This window comes from Pseudophryne corroboree, chromosome 1 (genome assembly GCF_028390025.1).
Source record: "Pseudophryne corroboree isolate aPseCor3 chromosome 1, aPseCor3.hap2, whole genome shotgun sequence".
In the NCBI taxonomy this organism is placed as follows: Eukaryota; Metazoa; Chordata; class Amphibia; order Anura; family Myobatrachidae; genus Pseudophryne; species Pseudophryne corroboree.
In genome coordinates, this window is record NC_086444.1 from 319,400,280 (window position 1) to 319,415,990 (window position 15,711).

Genomic DNA, 15,711 nt, shown 5'->3' on the forward strand with positions numbered 1-15,711 from the left:
CCCCCCCCCGGCCCCTGCCGGACTCCGGCTGCCGGGGAGTTATCAGTGGGGACAGAGGTGCTGGTGGCACCGCTGCGCGCACCCGTGCGCGGCTGGCGCCACCTGTGGCGAGCGTGGGCGTGCGCGCGTCCCACTGCTTCCCGCCACAGAGCTCCCGGCCGCCGCACCAGTCCCAGGCCCCGCGCGGCGAACAAACGACCCCCGTCCGGCCCTCCCCCCCCCCGCCCGAGGGTGGGAAGCCATGATTGAATGCAGGGGAGTTATAAACAGGTAGAAGGGACAAAGTGTATTTGTAAAACACACTCACAATTTATGTGGGAAAATTCCTGCACTGCAGCACTCACCCACTCAAGGCAAATCACCACAAGAGAGAACTAAAATGGCCTCACCTTCCCTATATATATTAAACCCTCCCCTTCAAACAGGCTGTACTTTCCTCACAGCTAGGTCCATCCCTCACCAGATGTTTAACTCTTTCCTTTCCTATACAGTCAATTCTCTCTCCATCTGCAGAATGTTTGTCAGCTTCGACTATAGCAGGGGCAGACAACAAATGGCCCACCTCAAGCTATAGTTCAGCCCTCAAAACTTCCAGGATTCTTCAGGCTGCTCGAGACATACCTGTCCAGACCCGGTAAGTAGCTAAGCAGGTGCTCTTGACAATATGGCCAAACGACATCACTGCCGGACCTGCCCCCCATTACAGCTGCATGTGAGCGGATAAAGGGCCTAATTCAGACTTGATCGCAGCAGCAAATTTGTTAGCAAATGGGCAAAACGATGTGCACTGCAGGGAGGGGGGGGGCAGATATAACATGTTCAGAGAGAATTAGATGGGTTGTGTTCAAACTGAAATCTAAATTGCAGTGTAAAAATAAAGCAGCCAGTATTTACCCTGCACATAAACAATATAACCCACCCAAATCTAACTCTGTGCGTCACATATATTGGGTGTATTACAGTGTAGAATATTATCAACTGGGGCATTATTGTGCAATAATTTATCATTTGGGGGAATTACTGTGGGACATATTATGAACTTGGGACAGTGCAGGGTGGCATATTATGGGGTATATTCAACTTAAGGTCGAATCCTGATTCGACCTATTCAATATTTTCCTAAATTTTTCGACAAGTCGATGAATTTGACTTGTCAAAAAGCACGTGGATCGGCGGAATAGCTGTCGATCCACGTGCTTGTGTCGAAAACGGGGTCAAAACCGACATATTTTGGGCCCCTTTTCGACCATCTCAGTCAGACATCAAAATGATGTCGGACTGAGTTGCGGACCCAGAGGAGGAGAGGATGGGGGGAGCCGTAGGGAGAAGGGGGGACAGACGGCGGTCATACAGGGAGATCAGCGCTACAGTAGCGCTGCAGCTGGATGTCACTCAGCCGCCCGACCTCACTGCAGCTTCCACCTGGCTCCTCCTCTGCGTTCCATCTAAATTCGACTTGAAAAAGTCGAATTAAGATGGGATTGAATAGGGGTTGTCAGATCCATTCCGACAAATACATGTCGGAATGGATCAGACTTTAATTGAATATACCCCTATGCATCTTATTACAATATGCAAAATTGAAATCTAAGATAATTCAAACTAGGTTTATCAAAACATTTTTATTTGTTTTTGTTTTGGTTTTTTTCAGAATAAGATTTAAAATGCCCAGACACCTACAGATTTATCTTCCAATCTGGCTGGTTGGAACGAAAATCTGGTAATGGATAGGAGCAAATGACAGTTGACCATTTCAAATGGTCAACTGTCATTTGCTTCCATCCATTACCAGATTTTCGTTTTGTTCCAATCCAGCCACACTGGAAGATAAATCTTTAGGTGTATGGGCACCTTTACTCAAAGAAACCTTTACTAATTTGCTGGGAGGCTAACTGCAAGAAAATAATTTTTGGTCTTCTTGATACTGCACTCCAAAAAAAGGGTAGACCAGGGTAGCATCCCATTTCCAGAATTAGGCTATGGCACCTATCATGTCATAAATTTCATATCTATGTTGATAAGGGAAAGAAGGGGGATACATGAATATTTATCCTATTCACACAACTAAAGTCCAGGTCAACACATGAAGATACATCAATGTAATCTGGTGTTTCAATGAACACTTCAAAAAAGCACAATGGGTGATAAATCCTAAAGCCTGTAACAGGGTAATCAGATGTACTCTAAAATTTACTTTTCAGTTGTTGTCTTTGAAAAGTAGAAGTCAGCAAAACTTTATATTTATAATTAATCAAGCAAGAAATCAGCAGTTTATGTCTAACAAATTGCCATCATTTGTAGTTCAAATGGATTTGCTGGAGGATTTAGGGCACATACGAGCACACACACACACACACACACACACACACACACACACACACACACACACACACACGTGTTTCAGCAACTTAAGCACACAGTGAATGGCGTTTAAAGATGGTCATGATCACTAGACAAAGGTTAGACACAACACAAGTCTTACTGTTCTTTCATAGCATTTATTATGTGTTATTTAGAACATAGTGACAGAATGGTGGCTCAGTGCAATATTCCTGCAGTTGGCTCAAGTCTAACGCTGCAAAACATCACGGATAACCAGTCTAATTTAGCCTGTCTTTCAACAAAAGTGTTGAATAGCAATACATTTGTCCTTGCACCCATTAACACTGCAGAGCTTGAGGAAAGTGAATATTTGACGGAGAGAAGGATAACCTGTACATTGCGTAAGAAGCATGACATAGAATGTAAGGCAAAAAGTGGGGCAAAGGTTACAGAACCCCAATTAGTAAACGACCCAGTAGGTCTGCAATCTCAATTTCAGAGGTCTAGAACCCTCTTTCTGATTAACAATCTAAATCTAACTGAATAAAAAACAAAACCTGGGCAGCTCACAACAGAACCATTTTGTTATTACAAGTTCAAGATCACAGGGTTTTCTCCCCCTTACAACCAGACCAAATTGTATTTGCTAATGCATCATTGCAAACAAAAAAAATACAAAAAAATTGCAGGATATAGCTAGGCGTTTAGTTTGGTAGAACATTTAAAAAAATAAAGAAAGAAATTAAAAAGAAAAAAGGTTTTGTAAGTTTTAATTGAAAAAATATCAGTTTGTTGCCATAAATATACTTTTAATAAAGCCTCCATGCCAGCATACTGTACAGTATCTACAGTAAACAGCCAGTTAAGCATCTTGCTACCTTTAACTCTTTGGTCATTAATTTTATAGTAGTGTAAGACTAGTATGCACATATAATATACAGATGACTAGATTATGCTGAATTGTAATGTAGATTAAGGAATATATGTTCAACCAAGACAAACCATACCTATTCTGAACCAAAGGGAAATTAGAGCAGTTAGAGATTAGTAATCGCCAGTCCTCATCCATTCCTTAGCACAGGTTGAAAATGCTAGAAAATGAGCAGTAAGGCAAGGGGGGAGGGAGGGGTATTCAAATGCTTTTGGATGTCCAACAGAGCAATTCAATTGTTGCTCCAAATAGGCGTGTCTGCCACAGGTGCCTATTAGTTCTAGCATTTGTCATGTCGAATAGAACTGGGTTTAGCTGCGTAAAGTACTGGTAAAATAAATAAGGTAATACAGATGTGTCCTCATACATCTTTGCTGTAGTCACACCAAATAAGCGCATAAAAGTGCCCTGAGACTCTGCTATAGTCAGGCATCTTGTTTGTCAAAATTGTGTCTTATTCGCGACTAGAACACACCAGGAGACTGTGCTGATTAATTTGATATGTGACACTTTTATATCTGTGCCAAATTCTTTTGTGCTTCATATACAGACTCAATCGCACACAGATATACAAGTGTCAATCGGCACAGTCTCCTGGTGTGTTCCACTAAGGCGCAATTTCTGGAAATTTTTTTTTTTTTTTTTTTAAAGGACGCTAGTGGAGTTGCACAGAACCTGTCAGCTGCATCGCGTATTGAGGCTCTGTGTATGAGGACACATCTGTAAGTAGGCAGTTACCCAGTGCAGCTGGGCGCAACATGTACAATAAGTAACATGTGACCGCAGCACTCGTGACCATCGGCAAAACAATTAAATATCGCCCATCAGGCATCCAAACACAATGAATTCCCCCCTTGAAGTGAACATTGTTGCCCATGCCAGTGTGTTAATTGCCCTCCAATGTATGTGCAGTTTGCCTGTACACAGATTTCAATGTACCTTACAGGCGGAAATATCATGCAGACTTTCCAGCAGATGTAGGAAACCTATTCCTCTCCAGCTGTTGGAAGCCACGGGTTGCCTACCCCTGCTTTAGCATGCAGATAGTGTCCTAACCTGGCAGATGTCCTGTTAAGGTGAGGGAAGCACATTGCAGATAACATAAAAAAGGTATAAATTGCATTTATTGGCACTGTAAAGTATAAACTTGTCATTCTTCATTTTACTTCTGGTCAATAAGAAATTGTAGGAGGTGTACTAAATAGAAACGTTGCTATTGTCTCTATGGTGAAAGACATTCAGCCCTAGTGTTTCCTAATCTCCCTGTTAGAATAGAGACCTAAAAGACCAGGGGGTATATTCAATTAAAGTCGTATCCATTCCGACATGTATTTGTCGGAATGGATCCGACAACCCTTATTCAATCCCCATCTTAATTAGACTTTTTCAAGATGGGACGCAGAGGAGGAGAAGGGGGGCGAGCCGCGGGGGGACAGCCGGCGGGCATACAGGAGACATCAGCGCTACGATCAGCGCTACCGTAGTGCTGCAGCAGGATGTCACTCAGCCGCCCGACCTCACGGCAGCTTCCACCCGGCTCCAACAACGTGCTGGAGCCGGGTGGAAGCTGCCGTGAGTTCGGGCGGGTGAGTGACATCCAGCTGCAGCGCTGATTGTAGCGCTGATCTCCTGTATGCCCGCCCGCTGTCCCCCTGTCTTCCTGCGATCCCCCGCCTCCTCCGGGTCCATCTCATTCCGACATCATTTTGATGTCGGATTGAGATAGGCGAAAAGGGGGCCAAAACCTGTCGGATTTGGCCCAGTTTTCGAAATCAACATGTGGATTGGCAGCTATTCCACCGATCCACTTGCTTTTCGACAAGTCGAATGCCTCGACTTGTCGAAAAGCTCTGAATAGGTCGAATCAGGATTCGACCTTAAAAAGTCGAAAACTGCCGTCTTTTTGACAGACGGCAGTTTTCGACTGCAATTGAATATACCCCCAGGTGTCTCCCTTGCCACTTTAAGCACAATTCCAACAACTTTGGTCTCTTCTCATTTCCATTTTGTATAGTCGCAGTGAAATGCCCATTTAGTAAGTAACAAGCTAACTCCTACAAATTAACTGTATCTTACTAAAAGCCAGCTCTCCTATTTTGAAACTACTTCTTTAGGTACTTCGAGACTAAATGCGAACAGACCATGAAGGGGGACTGGAAGGCCTTACCCATGAAGACTGGCCTGTGATTTAACAAGGACCACACCTACAATCTGTACCCCATCCCCTCCAGGATTCCTGTCTCATCATCATCGATTTGTTGTTGGTGCCAATGTTTCCAGAATGGTACTTTTGCTCACATCTGGTGGACCTCTCCCACATTAGTAAGATTCTGGTTGAAGGTCAAGGATCTAATAGAGGCTCTCTCTGACATTAGCATCCCTCTCACTGGAATTCTTCCTTTTCTTGGCATCAATCCCAGGTGCACATAGTACCTCAGTAATCTAATCCCTCACATCTGCAGTGCTGCAACTTCTCACATTGCAGCGATGTGGAGAGCTCCAAACTCCCAGGTTCTTACAGATGTATTCAACAGGATTTTCTCTATTTATACAATGGAATGCATTACAGACACAGTGAACACCCTGCCTAATAATATTTGCTAAATACAGATTCCAAAAATGAAAAACACATTTTAGTATAGACTATGGGTGGAAGACACGCTTCTCAGAGGTTGACATTCTCAGATCAATCATTGATGCATAATGTTTACCAATACCTTGCAAGTGTTCGTCTCTTCCCCTACAGCTCTGTATGGGATCCACTAGATCTCCACCACCACCCTTTACATCTCCTTCTACCCTGTGACTGGAAAAGGACAGTATATAGGGAGTTTTTGGACATCTTGATTTCTACTTACTGTACTTTATTTCTGTGATATATGATCTGTACATAAAGCGTAAAGAAAATAAAAATCTCATAACACTCACAGGCAAAACATAAATGTTATTACTACTACTTATGGCTCTAGCCTTCCTTACTGGATTTTCCATCTATGTTTCTGATCTTACATATTGTGTCCCACTCACAAACCTACATCTAGTTTCTATTGGGGTAAATCAGATTTCTTCAATAGACTGCAATTATTCCACGTAGTTGGAATGGAAATCTTGTGCTTCATTACGGACCCTAAGATGATAACTGTATAGCAAGGGTTCCCAATAACGGTCATCAAGGCAAGCTAACAGTCCTGGTTTTAAGGATAGCCATACTTAAGCACAGCTTACTTAGTTTAGAGGTATGAATTGAAATGGCCGGGACCACCTTCCCGGCACTATTCACTTTGCAATCAATTGAATTGACCCCATAGTTTGCACTTCACAGTTGGAGCAACTGATGAGCCTGTCATTTCGCACACTGCTCGGGATGTGTTTGTGCATTTATTTATTTTTCACCAATTGTACACAGCTGAATTAAATATTGGTGCTTATAAATAGGTTTTCCTGCTACCATCACATCAATTTGCTAAACTCAGTGAGACACCGTGCAGTCAATATTTGGGAGACACGACTAATATTAGTAAGATACCGTATATTTTCAGCAGAATTATGAATAATGGGTTATTAACAAAATAGCCATCTCCAATTCACTAACCGATTCCAAGAATAAGCATTTTTTTCAGCAATAAACCTACGTATGGCCGCCTGGCTTTCAGAACATGTTGCTGGCACATATGGATATAATATCCTTTATAAGTCAGCTTGCAAAGCACCTAACATATTAGAACATTACCGTATGTATCAGTATCGCACTTCCACATGTCACAGGAACCCAGTCAAATACAACAAGCCATTAGAAGGAATTGTGGAGAAGCAAAAGTATATTATGTCTTCTGAGACAGCGAAATACCCTGCAGGGTTGCACAATGCAGAGAGCAATTGTACCATACATTAAACAGTAACAAAGATGAACTGAGAGTTTATCACATCCTACAAACAATTACATAATGTTATGGCTCAGAATCTATGATTTTCATTTAATAAACATGTAACTGCTTACATGAAGGCTTCGGTTTTATTTAAATGGCCTTGGCAATCTCTGTATAGATCAGTTACATTCTGAGTTTTGAACATTATTCTTTATAAAGCAGCAGATCTAACTCATACATACTGCTCTATTACAGCCTTACACATAAACAGAGACTATTCACAGTATCCATGTAAGGGCCCATACACACCAATCGAGCCTCCACTGATGTAGATACTGGCAGCGGCGGGAACCTGGCATCGGCAAGTGCATACACACTTGTCGATGCCAGTGGGAAAGGGAGCGACGGCGGGAGGGGGTGAACGCCACCCATGCAGCATGGCTGTCGTTAATGAGGACCTCGCTTGTCTGTACATGTTCAGACGTGGGAGGGGGGTCGTTAACGGCGCGCAGGAGCGCGCATCGTTAACGATATTGAGTGTACACACTAGGCAATATTGTGAACGATATCACTCAAAGCCCAAAATGAGCGATATAGTACACAATATCTTCTAGTGTGTATGGGCCTTAAGACCCTCGCTGTAGTTCTGTCTGCTCTCCAGGTTTGCTATCTCCAGCATGGATTTATCAGCCTAGATTGACCAAAACTCATCAAAATCTTGGTTGCACTAGGAATGGCTCTACAGCGACTCCATGATGGTATCCCACTTCTAGCTACTTTTCAGTGTCTTCGCAGCCGATAAGAAACATAGCAGGATTTCCAGTCCAGTAAATCAACAAAGTGGCGACTTTTGCAAGCAAAACACAGCAAGTTTTGCTTTTATCATTGCTGGGGGGGTTTTACTATGGAGTAAGGAACGGTTATAGCATTTTCTATGCAGACTTTAAAGACAACATAAGCTACATAACCCAGATAAGGTCATGAATGTTTCTGCAACCACAAATCCCAGCATACCCTGCTTTTTACCCTGTTGCAATCTTTAATGGCATTTTTTGTAACCCAGTCATTTCAACCAATTACATAACTTCTGGGAGTCTTCTAGTGATGTACTGTACATCTCTTCTAGCTCATGAGCAGAGCCTGATGGCTTTTAATTAGATCAACTCCTTAGTTCTAAAGTGTTTTGTTGAATCCTTCCATAAAATTGTAGTACAGTATGTTTATCTACCCAATGGGCTTAACCTAAAAAGAACAGAAAGTGACCATTGCCAGTGCTTGCATCAATTTCATTTGGCTGTTGTAAACAATGCTGACCTAGAGGATCATTTACAGGGTGTTGAGTTCTAAAATCTGGCGCTTCGCATCGTGTTTATGACCGAAATTTTAATGTTGGCTATAAACAAGATCAGAAGCACTGGGTTTTAGAACCATACGCTTAGTAAATAAATCCCCTAAAATGAGCTTGTGATCGGCCCAGGTGATAAATCAATATACCTACTTATACCACTGGCGCAGGTGTTTGTTAAACAGGAAAGAAAAAACATTGTGCCACTTACAACTCAATCACTCCACTGACCCTTCAAATAATCAGATCTATAGGGCCCCATACACTAGGCCGATTATGCCCAGGAATTCGGCCCGATATATTGGGTGAAATCGGGCATTTTAGGGGTGCTTTTCCCCCGATCCGATGCGCGTCCCCGTGGGCATCGGATCGGATCCCCCTAGATCCGACATATCACGAGTGCTGCACTCGTGATATGTCGGATCCTGCAGTAAATAGATAGGATAGTAAAAGATACATCATATACAAAAAAAAACTGCATACGATATACTGCATACAATAATACTATCTTACCAACGGGGAGGCTGCCGGGAGGAAGTTGGTCGAAATCTTATACAACATGACGGACCGTCATGTCGTATAAGTGTATGGGGCCCTTATCCAATCAGGCCATATGGCTACCATGGAAAAGATTTGTTCAAAACTTCAGGATTGCAGAGATTGTGTTCTGCCTCAGTCTGAGAAGAAATGCTTTACATTTATTCAACACATCTTTGTTCTGATCTATTGATGCTAGTACAGTGGTTCCCAAACTTTTGTGAGTCACGGCACCCTGGAGTGTCAGATTTTTTTTTCACGGCACCCCTAGGCCACATTTTTCTTATTGAGAAATTTAGAAAAAAATATTAGATTCAGTAAATGATGTTTATATGTCATCCTTAGGGTCAGTTATGTGGTGAGGGACAAGATTTGCTTCTGTTTGTCCACATATTTTATAACTGGAAGCCATCAGCACTGGTTTTGCCTATTAAATTGACAATTAATAGTTTGAATTGGTCCTTGACCACCAACTTGGGGCACCCCTGCAAGTGTCCCGCGGCACCCCAGGGTGCCACGGCACACAGTTTGGGAACCACTGTGCTAGTACACAATACATTGTGAACATTATTTCTATTAAACATTTCTTAAATTCACATTTAGGGGTGCAGAGAATATGTATATATAAAAAAAAAAGAGCGATAACATATAGTAATGAGAGCGTAAGATCAGGGAGAAGCCTTGGTAACAGGCATTCTAAACGAGAGAGAAAACAAATATTGTCTGTGTATTTATAGGGGGGGGGGGGGGAGAAGTTCAAAGCAGATGATGTGTAAGATCCATATGCCAAGTGATTCTTATCTAAAGAATTTCAATTTGTATGCAAACTTAGGAAAAGCAACAATACTCTCAGAAGGCAGAGTAAGATTTTTGCAGGAAGGACAAGTGCCAAAGTGGGAAGATTGGTATGCAAAGTGCCCAGTATCATATATCACTCACTGAGACACAAACTAGACCTAAATTCCAAAAGGAACACTCTCCAGTACTTAACTCCAGGCTTTCTGGAGGAAGCACACTGTTACACTGGCTGTCGTCAAGGCTTTTCCTGTCACACTTGTAGCCAACCACCAACACACTGACTCTTCAGAAAAATCAAGTTCTAGTTGTAAAGCCAGATACGTTCCTTATATGCCACTGGCAAAACTGCATTATTCAAACCTAATCTGCATTGTCACAGATGTTGTACAAGCAAAGATGGAAAAATATACATAATCTCGCTTTATGCCGTTATTTTATTTCCAACTGCTATTTTGAATTATTTGCAGTTTCACTAATCACTTGCATCGATGCTTAAAAAACATAGGGGGACATGTACTAAGCAGTGATAAAAGTGGAGAAGTGAGCCAGTGGAGAAGTTTCCCATGGCAACCAATCAGCATTGACGCAACATTTATAATTTGCATACTATAAAACACATACAGAGCAGCTGATTGGTTGCCATGGGCAATTTCTCCACTGGCTAACTTCTCCACGTTTATCACTGCTTAGTACATGTCCCCCATAGTTCAAATGCAAGTGAAATTTGTCAGATGAACATACATGTAATAAGAAGTGTTTTTTCAGTTGCCTTTTGAAAGACATTGGAAAGGGAATCCCGTTCAATTTGCCAGCTGTCGGGATCCTGGCGGTCAGGATTCAGAAGCCGAAATCCCAACAGCCGACAATGCCGCCAGCCGGAATCCCAGCAAAATAGGACTATTCCCACTCATGAATGTCTATGACAACCAGAGAGTGGGAATAAATCCTATGGCGAGCGCAATGAGCAACCAAGGGGACTCTATGCGCTCACCCCGCTGCGGGCATTCTGGCGGCCAGGATGCTGCTGTCGAGATATGAACAGCAGGCAACCCGCCCGCAAGTCGTATGTATTCCTTGGAAAGGACGCCATTATAAACTGGTGTTAAAAGCATGGAACGGAGTGACAACGAAATGCAATCATAAACTTGAGAGGGTATGCCGACACTGGAAACAATTGCATCCACCGACGTATTATTTGATGTGTTAAAATGAAAGTAAATGCCTGTAAGGTAACACCAATGGGTGTAAAGCCTTTACACAGTACTCTGTTGTCTAAAACAGTCTGCATTATTCTAAGTGGGCAAGCCAATGATTAAAAGACCCCACAAGTTGGGACAAAGATCATTTTCCATGTCCCTGCATTTAGCCAAGTGTCACATCGGAGGGTTGTCTAGGTTAAAAGGGGCGAAAGACCATATGCCGCTCAAAGCTTGTGCCACTGTTTAGTCACATTATAAAACTTAGCTACATCATTGATGAATTTACAGATCAATCAGAAAACTAAAGCAAACTACACACCATACAATTATTGAGTCGATTTGCCAATAGTTGGTCAATTGCCCTGTTTTATAGCATAATGTGTAGGCATTTGCGTTTTGTCCAAACACCGATAAAAGGTCCAAAACGTCCACCTCAGATTTTCCGATATTGTGTAGTGTTTGCGCATGTGCCCAGATTTCCTACGGTTTATCCCTATTACCTCATTCTCCTTGTAGGAGGATATATGCAAAATCAGTGTGGTGTGGTAGAAAATTATACATATATCCCTCTCTATCTAGTCTTAAAGCTCCCACCCACTAGTGCGACATGGGCACTTTTTATGGGATTGTGACAAAATGCTGAGACGGATCGGATGAAAAGTATCACATCCCATGTCCTTTTTGTACGATTGCGATGCACATTCCTGTGCGCCTCGCATCAGAGTCGCAGATCATATTGGCTGACCATAATATTTATCACAATACGTTAGAGCGCATGCGATAAATCAGATGTAAAAAATACATAAGTAGCAAAGCGCAATCGCGGGGCTCCCGGGAAGCTGCCGGCAAGATCATAGGAAAAAAAGGATCCAACTCATTGCTGAGATAAATCTTGCTAGTGGATGGGGGCCTTTAGATGGAGCAACAGGACATTTTCACAGCTGTAGTGCAGTCATTAAAAAAAAAAAATGTGTGTTAACACCAGTTAAAGGACAACTTGTAAATTTAACATTTTAGCATGAATCCTGCTGACAACACATCTTTAAAATTCCAGGTTACTCGGATAGCATCTTTGGCTGTTCTCCATATTGGTCTAAGGGCTAGGATTTGTCTCTGTATTGGAAGAATTCCCAGAAAGGTAAGCCTTTATTCCATTACACATAAAGTGGCACAGACTGTCTCTTGCCTAATCAAAAAAAAAATCTAACCTCTTAATTAACAAAGCGCTTGTGTTCCTTCATAGTGCTACATCACCGAAGACATGACTGGCAGCAGGTTAGAAGGAAATGTAAAATAAAAATTTCCATTTTCTGTTTTTCTTCAGTTTTTACACAAAATAACACCCCACATTATTTCACTACATCTCAACCATGTTTGTGTAGTTCTCTTACGTAGGAACAGAGCTGAACTACAACCTGCAATCAAATATTTTGCCAGCAATTCTAGGGCAATAATTTGCTTTAAACTGTATGGATCCTACAACAGTGAATGTAGTAATTCAGGCCGGTCAATTAAAGAGGAATTAATTTACTGAAAATTAACAGTGCAAAGAACCGTATTCCCTTGTGATGGGACCAGTTGCTAGTCAATATGTACTAGAAGGCTGCCATTTCTGTGGATTAGGTGACTGGGACACTTTAAAGCTGACCCTTACTAATCAGAACACTAGTCTACATGACAAGCACCATGCTTCATTTCTTACAAGCACTACCTATTGTCTTCAAAAATAATAACACAATATTATAGCACGCTCATCTATATATGATAATGATTAAGATTTGGATAACTCAGATGAGGAAATAGGACAGACAAGCGACCTACCCAAATTGGTAAGCGATGGTATAATAATGGATTAGGAAAGGACTTTGGCGACTACCCAGAGAGAAACATAACAGGAAACAAACTTATAGCAAAATGTGGAAGAACCAGCATCCTATTAAAAGACACTCATACCCCTTTCAGACATCAGGATATTGCTGGGTCTAGCACGCCGGCAAATTCCCGGGTCTGAGATCCATGTCCCTGGTTGGGAGAAGGGTCGCGGACCCGAGACTTTCGAATTCCAACATACCAAAATCCCGGGTTGAAGCGCATTCACGAGCATAATCTCGGGATTTTGATGCTTGTCTGAAAGGGGTATTAGGGGCTAATTAAATTCTGAGCTCACTTCATATTGACACTAATGATAGGCAATCTTCATTCTTCATGTGCTCCTAATATGGGGTGAGAGAAAATATGATTGCCCGACAGGTTCAGCGTCACTGCGCACTTCGTTCTGAATTTCATTTTTCCCTCAAAAGCAAACGCCAGTATAAAGTATCAATACTTAAATGTGTTCCTCTCCGAAACTAGTACGACTGCAGATGTGCCTGCACCAGAATCATGACAGAAAGTTACTCATAACTTTGAAGTTTAGAACTGGGCAGCCATGTGACATGAAGATTGCTCAGTCCATAAACTTTACCCTATATTCTTCACAGAGTGAGAAACCTATATCAACTTGTTCACTTAATTGGGGTTTCAACTATCAGGAGTTTATCTGAAATATAAGTATATGGGGGTGGTCTTGGAAATATGGGAATCTTACAGAAACTGTAGCTGTTCTTTAAGATTACGGAGATTGCTTTTGATAAACAAATATGTAGCAGTTAAAGAAAGTCCATCTGGAAGAAGAGTATTTTCCTGGTTTGAAAGTGAACCTTCAAACTGTGCAAGATTTACATTAACCCCCATTCTTAAAGCAAAGAACAACTTGTAATCATTGACGTTAGCTTTAATTAAACAGTGTGTGAACTGTCCATCCATCTCCTGTGACAATCATACAGTGTATTACAATTATAACAATTATGGTCTAAATAAATACCAGCGACTATGATGATGTTTCCATTATCAGGAACTACAGTTGCCCCCTGGACCCAAAGTGTACTAAATCAATTACGAAAGCGGCATGAGACTAATTCTTCACCAAACTAAACCCCTTCCACTTGTGTTGGCATTACAGACCGCTGGACATAGTAAAGGCTCAGTATTTAGACTAGAGAAACCATGTTCACCTTTCTAGAATGATGGCCTGGACAAGCGTCCTGTGATGGGACATAAATCTTATATTTTACACCTTAGAACAACTACCTTACAATAACACAAGCTGAAACAGCCAAGATCCCGCATTCCCGGAGTACATTTATGAAATGCACAAAGACTTTAGCAGCAGTATAGTCTTCAGCCACAAGTTCAAACAAATAAAATTGTAATATGAAAAAACAAAAAAATTAAATGGTATCCAAAAGGTTAAATCCCCAAGATACACAGAGCAGCCCGTCACGGACTTGCGTGAGACATGTCACTGATACTGAGCCCTTCTGCTCATGAGTGCTCACTACAGAGGCAGGAGGCGAGTGCGCGCTAGGCCGCAGTGCTGCTGTCACTCTGGGGAGTGCACGCTCCTCGCCTGTCACCGGCCTGCAGACAACTAGCTGCCGCACAGGGAACCCAGCCACGGCCCCGGGCACACAATAACACTGCTGCTACTGTCAGCGGCTCCTGCCTCTGGCCCACTCCGGGGAGAAGTTCTCCCAGATCTGCACAGCGGCGGCCAAGTCTTTTCCGGCAAACGCTGCGAGTGACCGGGGAGGGGAGAGAGCCAGGACCCGGCCAGAGCCCCAACTCCAAGCAGCGGCAGCACCTGGGAGGAAATGCGGGCTGGGGGTGAGGAGGGCCGGGACTGCTCCCCGGCATGTCCTCCCCCCGTGACCGCATCTCATGGAGCGCCTCCGGTCTCTCGCTCGCTGCAGGGCTGTGCTATACTCCGCCGCCCGGCGGCACAGGGTGGCTGCACTGCATCATGGAGCCGGCACAGCAGAAAATCAAGAGGGGGCGACATTATGGGGTTAAACAGCAGTTTACAAATGGCTTAAATCATTAACGAGAACCCGATCCAGCAATTCTAGGAAAAGGCAACACAACCTGGAAAGTGCCGCACTGCCCTCACCCCCGCCCTGCGCTCTGTATGTACAGTATGTGGCACTAGGCTTATACATAGGCTGCTGTGTGTGCTAGCAGTGCCGCCTGGTAATGCTTCCTGCTGCACAACAACATGAAGGCGGCCAGCAGAGACAGAGGCTCCCATTATGCCTCCCCGGCTCTCTCCCTTACCTCTTCGGATCCATAATGGCTCTTCTCAGCCTTTCTCCAGCCCCTATCTGGAAGGGATCATGGAAGTGTCACTGCGGCGGCCGCGGTATCTATACAGCCGGGTCCCGGCTCCGCTGCTCCTGTAACAAGGTTAAATCCACAGACTCCTCTGCTCTCCCCGGTGCTGCTGGCGAAGATGTCTGGCCGGAGCTGCTGCTGCTGCTTCCCAGTGCTCTGTGCCGCTTTACAGAGCAGCAAGTTTGTGATCATGCTTTGCTTGGCTCCTGTGTCTGTGATTCTGCAATAGATTGATGGCACGGATCCAGCCAAGTCTTACACCAAACAAATAGCTTTCACATTTCTCCCTGGGCTTTTCTTAAAGGGGCAGGCTTACTTTTTATTCCACATCATGTTTTTCTGTGTCATTTGATCTCCCACTGGCTGTCTTGATACATATTTTTTGTATGTGTTTTTGCAAAGCTTGCATTGTATTTTCCATAAAATAAAATGCTTTATTAAAAAATAAGATCAATTATTAGTTATTTTCCACTCGCTATTGATGCATTTTATAATGTACTAGTT

The 15,711-nt window shown here is 43.0% G+C and overlaps 1 protein-coding gene across 13 annotated transcripts in view; it reads right to left on the reverse strand.

Moving 5' to 3' along the window:
• The window catches only part of NCOR2 (nuclear receptor corepressor 2), a 713,121-nt gene extending 697,663 nt beyond the window's left edge, over positions 1–15,458 (reverse strand). For 10 of the 13 annotated variants that reach the window (XM_063964590.1, XM_063964583.1, XM_063964582.1 and 7 more), the window contains exon 1: positions 15,151–15,457. The gene's annotated coding sequence lies outside the window, so the exon portion shown is untranslated. Of the gene's footprint in view, positions 1–15,150 lie in introns of all 13 variants that reach the window. The other 3 variants (XM_063964578.1, XM_063964589.1, XM_063964577.1) reach the window with 1 other exon arrangement.
• Between the last annotated feature and the right edge of the window lie 253 nt (positions 15,459–15,711).